This window comes from Equus asinus, chromosome 4 (assembly GCF_041296235.1).
Source record: "Equus asinus isolate D_3611 breed Donkey chromosome 4, EquAss-T2T_v2, whole genome shotgun sequence".
In the NCBI taxonomy this organism is placed as follows: domain Eukaryota; kingdom Metazoa; phylum Chordata; class Mammalia; order Perissodactyla; family Equidae; genus Equus; species Equus asinus.
In genome coordinates, this window is record NC_091793.1 from 81316554 (window position 1) to 81322631 (window position 6078).

A 6078-nucleotide genomic window follows, 5' to 3' on the forward strand; every position below is an offset into this window, starting at 1 on the left:
AAACCATGTTAGACAGCTTATTGAACAAAGACCTAATCAAAGAGAAAGTGAGAGACAAAAAACAAAAGATGGGAGGGAAGTTATAAAGATTGTGAAAGAAAAAAAAAAACATTATTTGCAGATGAAAAGTTGTCTTCACAGATAATACAGAAGAATTTACAAACTATTAAAATTAATAAGAGAATTTGGTAAGTTAGATAGGCAATCAAAATATTGGTGTCCATTACAATTCTTTATACCAACAACAAATAGTTAGAAATGCAATAGAAAGATGACATTTGAAATAATAACACCCTGCCCCCAATCACTGGGAACAAATTCAACAAAGGATGTATAAGACCTCTCTGTAGGATAACACTTTATTAGAGGCAATAAAGAAAATGTAAATAAATGGGAGTATGTGCTAGATGTTCTCCATCTTTCTCTCTAGACCCACCCACTCTCTGAACTCTTTTCCACCATCTCTGGAAGACTGAATTTATGAACTACATCAATGGGCTTCCTTGGACTCTGGATTCTGGTAGACATCAGCCAATGAGAAGGACTGGCAGGAGATGAGAGAGAAAAAGAGAGACTATTTATTCACCCAGCTGCCTCTCTGCTGGATTGCCATAGATTGATTATATCCCTCTAATGAAGGCCACAGCTTCTGTAAAGTGGCTCTCTTATACAACTAGAGATTCTCCCTCTGGGTTCCAGCACCCACTCCCTCTGTCTCCTTTTCTTTCCCCTTTAGGCATAAGGGGGAAACTTGCTTAGGATTGTTGGTTTCCCTTAATCCTGCTCATTTATTTAAAAATACTTTTATTAATCAAATCAATCAGCTGTTCTTTCCTGCTTAACCTCTGAATGATAAAGAAATTTGTACCAGAGTGACCCCCAAACTTAGGATTCTAGTATTTCATTGCTCATATGTTTAAGGAGAGCACAAATTATTTTCTTGCTCTAGTAATTGGTGACTTGTAATGTATTCACAAATACCAAGGTTAATCCTGGTGGTAGAATGTTATGGAATGCAAATAGAGAGTGAGACGTTGAGAGATTACCTATGGCCCTTGATTGCTATGACAACAAAATAATTACAATGATGCAGGAGAGCACAAACAAGGAAAAGGAAAAATTAAAGGCCATGAATGCCATCTCAGAATATGGGTGAAAAATTAGAACACTTGTATGCCAGCTAGTGTCTCAGAAAAATTATGGCTGAGACATAAAGCCCAAGGCTTGATTGTAATTATTGCAGATATCTTTCATTAAAACAAGACCACTGGTCTGGAAGGAGTGGAACCCTGAGATATGGGACAGGGCATTTGAGAAGACACAAATAATCCTGTGAACTTAAACCAGCAGATACCTCTGGAACTCCTTTGCCAACAAAGGCAAACTTCCTTCCCCTTTTTAGGAGATTAGACTTCTCCCTGGATAAAAACTTCAGAAATTTGGGATGCCTACTCTCCTCAAGATCAGTTACCATCACTACTTATTTCCCCGTAGGCTCAGAGGAGAATTAGATCAGAATGTGAAGTACAGACCTGGTGAGAAAGATGAAAACATTCACCAACTTTATTTAGGCAGAAATCTGAGGAGCATTCATGTGAATGGATTCTAGGGATGTTAGACCAAAAATAAAAAATAATATAAGACTTGATTAACCTGAGTTTACTGACATAGATTTAGTCACCTGGAATTCATGATTTAATGTGTTACCTTGAGCATGTAGGAATTATGTTAATAGACATCTAGATTGGCTAATTTAAGCCTGGACTCAGTGGTGGATTAGATGTGCTCTGGAAGAAGAGGAGGAATGCTCAAGGAGATGGAGATTTTTGAATGGAATTTCTTTGAACCTGCTCAGTTACCCACTAACTTTGCCCTCATGGAATGCTTGGAGCATAATGCCTTCACCAAGGCATTAAGTAATGCATTGGCAAATTGGGAAAATGATGTCACCAAGATGGTGACATAAGTCATACCCAACTTTGCTCCTCATCAGAAGAAAAACTAACAACTATTTGTGGTCAAGACACCACTGTGAAAATCCTAGAACACGGAGGTGAGGCTGAAGAATCACCTGCACCACAAAGACCAAGATGGACTGCATAAGACGGGTAAGGGAAGGGGCTGCACACTGACCTCAACACTCTTCCCCCAGGCTGGCTAAGCAAAGAACCAAGAGGACTCCCCTGAGCCTACAGTTCTTCCAGTGTGAAAAAGAGAGCCCAGGGTGGGACATCAACCTCCCCCAGTGTTGTGGGTCACTTCTTGGGAGTCCCACTCTGGTCTGGCCTCACGGGGATTGTGGGGGAATCTGCAGGGCTTGACTACTAGGAATTGAATTGTAACAGAGAAGGAGGGATGGGCTTGTAGCAACCAGCACTTGGATCTTGGCAGACAGAGTTCATACTTTCAACACCCAAGTAATAGTCCCAACCAGTGGCTTTGCTCAACTGCAATGCCAAGACAGTGATGTAGCCTTACCAGGGAACTCTATGAGACACGAGGTCTGCCTTTTTTGGGACCTCACATAAAGAGCCTTGCTAGCCTTGGAGCCTGGTCAGCCCCTCGTCCCAGGCAGGAGAGCTAATTCATAATCCCACTCACTGCTAAGTATAGCTGCTGGCCCTACACAACCAGAAAACCTGATCAGAACAATTGGTAAGCTGCTTAACCCCACAGTACGTGAATGGAGAGCCTGAAGAGCAGGACTAATCATCTGCAGAGCAAATCCAGTAGCCCTCTTTGGCCGGGGAACTTGGAGCATGCTTTAGCTTGAGTCAAGACCTCAAACAAAAGAGCCTTGACATTCTTCAAGCTGGTTCTGCCACTATGCCCAGGGAAGGGGGACTAACTCGTAGCCCCACCCACTACATAGGGTAGCTCCTGGCCCCACCTGACCAGGAAGCCAGGCCTGAGCAGCTGGGAAACTGCTTGGCTCAACAGAACTTGAGTAGAGTGCCCAGGCAGCAGCTCTGCTCTTCTGAAGAGCCAAGCCAGCAACCCCATCTGGCCAGAGATTTTGGTGTACAAGTCCACCTGATTAGTTCCCCAAATAAGAGTATTGCCAACCTTGGGGTCTATTTTGTAGCCTCATCCCACCCCCCTTCCCACCCAGGCAGGGAAGGTAATCTGTAAGCCTCCAATCCTGCCAACCAGGAAACCTATCCAGAGTTTCAGGTAATCTCAGTAGCCTACCCTGCAGCCCCCGTTATAATGGCTCTTGAATGGAAAGCCCAGCCAGTGGCTCTGCATACACAGAACCAATATGGTGGCCCTTTGTGGTGGCCCAGGAAGCTTAGCATGCAGTTCTGTCTGATTTGATTCCCAAACAAAGAGCATTGATGGTCCTGGGGCCTATTCTGCAGGCCCATCTGGGCAGGGAAGCTAACTTATAGAGTTGCTCAAGGTTGAATATAGTCTCCAGCCCAACCGGACAAGGAAATCAAACCACAGCTCCCAGGAATCTGTGTAGCTGGTGCTGCAACTGTGATTATGAAGGGACTTGAGTGGAGAACCTGACCAGCAGCTCTACGCAATTACAGTGCCAGGATGGTGGCCCATTATGCCAGGGAACTTGGTGCATAGTTCTGCCAAATTTGATCCCCAAACAAGAGCCTTGCTGGCCTTGGGGCCTGTATATGGGCCACACCCAGACAGGGAGACTAATTCATAGTCCCCCTCTCAGCCAAATACAGCCTTCAGCCTCCCTGACCAGGGAACCTAACCAGAGTACATGGGAAGCTGTGTACCCCATCCTACAGTCTCGCTTACAGTGGCACGTGAACAGAGAATAGAGCCTGTGATTTTCCTCGTCTGCAGAGCAAAACCAGTGGCCCCATCTAGCCATGGAATTTAGTGCACAGTATTGCCTGATTCAGATCCTCAAACAACAATCTGTGTAGGCCTTGGTGCCTGTTCTACTGATTCACCAGGGCAGGGAAGCTAATTCATAGCCCCACCTACTGCTGAGTATTGTCTTGAGTCCCATCATCTAGGAAGCCTGACCAGAGAACCCAGGAAACTGCAGGATCCACCCTACAGCCTCTCTTGGGCAGGGAACAAAACCAGAAATCATATCCAACTTTTCCCAGCCAGTGGTACTTCTCCCCCTACCATCAGTGCTTGGGCAGTGGCCTTGCCCAAAAATAGACCCCAAAAGCAAACCATACCTGCCCAAGAACATGACCAGCTGACACATCCAGAACCCCAAGATGAGTGGACTGGTGAAAAACTGTCTCTGCCAAAATGAACATATAAAGTCTGGAAGAGGAAAGTGCTTACTCAAAAGCACAGATACCACTATAAAGAATCAAGGATCATGAAAACTCAAGTAAACATTGCTCCGTCATGTTTACAAAGGAGACTAAAAAGCTCTAATAACTGATCCTAAAGAAATGCTGATCTATGAACTATGAGATGAAGAATTCAGAATAATCTTCTTAAAGAAGTTTAGTGAACTACAAAAATACATAGAGAGACAACTACATGAAATTAGGAAAACAATACATGAACAAATGAGAAGTTCAACAAAGAAACAGAAACCTTCAGGGGAAAAAACTCCATAAACAAACAGAATTCCTGGAGCTGAAGAATACAATGACTGAAGTCAAGAATTCAAAAGAGAGCATCAACATCAGACTTAACCATGCAGAAGAAAGAATCAGTGACCTTGAAGACTGGACATTTAAAATTATCCAGTCAGAGGAGTAAAAAGAAAAAAGAACACAACAAAGTGAAGAAAGTCTGTAGGAATTATGGGATACCATCAAAAGAAACAATATCTGCATTATAGGAATCCCAGAAGGTGAAGAGAAATAGAAAAGGACAGAAAATATCTTGAAAGCAGTGTTGGCTAAAAACTCCCCAAAGCTGGAGAGAGAAATGGAAATTCAGATTTACGAGGCCCAAAAGAGACCATCAAGATTGAATTCGAATAAGGATACACTGAGACACAATATAATTCAAATTGTCAAAGTAAAAGGAAGAATTTTGAAAGAAGCAAGTGAAAAGTGACAAATCACATACATGGGAATCCCCATAAGACTATAGGCAGATTTCGCTGGAAGCTTTCAGTACAGAGGAGAATGGGAAGACATATTCAAATTACTGAAATTAAAAAAAAATGTCACCCCAAAATACTATATCCAGAAAAGCTGTCCTTCAGAAATGAAGGAGAGATAAAGACTTTCCTGAACAAACAAAAGCTGAGGCAGTTCATTACCACTAGACCTGCCCTACAAGAAATGCTAAAGGAAGTTCTTCGAGTGGAAGTAAAAGGACACATAAAATTATGTGAAGGTAGCATAAAACCCACTGGTAATGGTCAATATATAGTCAAAGTCAGATTCTCTAATGCGGTAATGGTGGTGCATAATTCACATACAACTGTAGTTTAGAGCTAAAAAAAAAAAAACATATTAAAAGTAACCATAACCACAATAATCTTTCATTAGATACACAATATAAAACTGAAACATAAACAACCTAAGGTTAATGGGAAAAACAGCAAAGAACAATGGATCTACAAAACAGCAGAAAACAACAAAATGGCAATGGTTCTAGGCAATAATTCCTTACCTGTCAAAAATTACTTTAAATGTAAATAGATTAAATTCTCCAATCAAAAGATACAGAATACCTGAATGGATTTTAAAAAACAAGATCCAACAATATGCTGCCTACAAGAAACTCACTTTAGCTTTAAAGACATACATACTGACATGAAGAATGGAAATAGATATTTCAAGCAAATGGTAACCAAAAGGTAGGGGTAGCTATACTTATATCATACAAAATAGACTTTAAACTAAAAATCATAAAAATAGACAGAGAAAGTAATTATATAGTGAAAAAAGAATCAATCCATCAAGAAGATACAATTATAAATATTCATGCAGCCAAATTCAGAGCACCTAAACGTGCAAAGCAAAAACTAACAGAGCTAAAAGGAGAAATAAACAGTAATTCAAAAGTAGAGGACTTTAACAACTTTAATAATGGATAGATCAACCAGACAGGGAATCACTAAGGAAACAGTGGTTTGATCAACACCATAGAGCAAAAGGATTTAACAGACATATA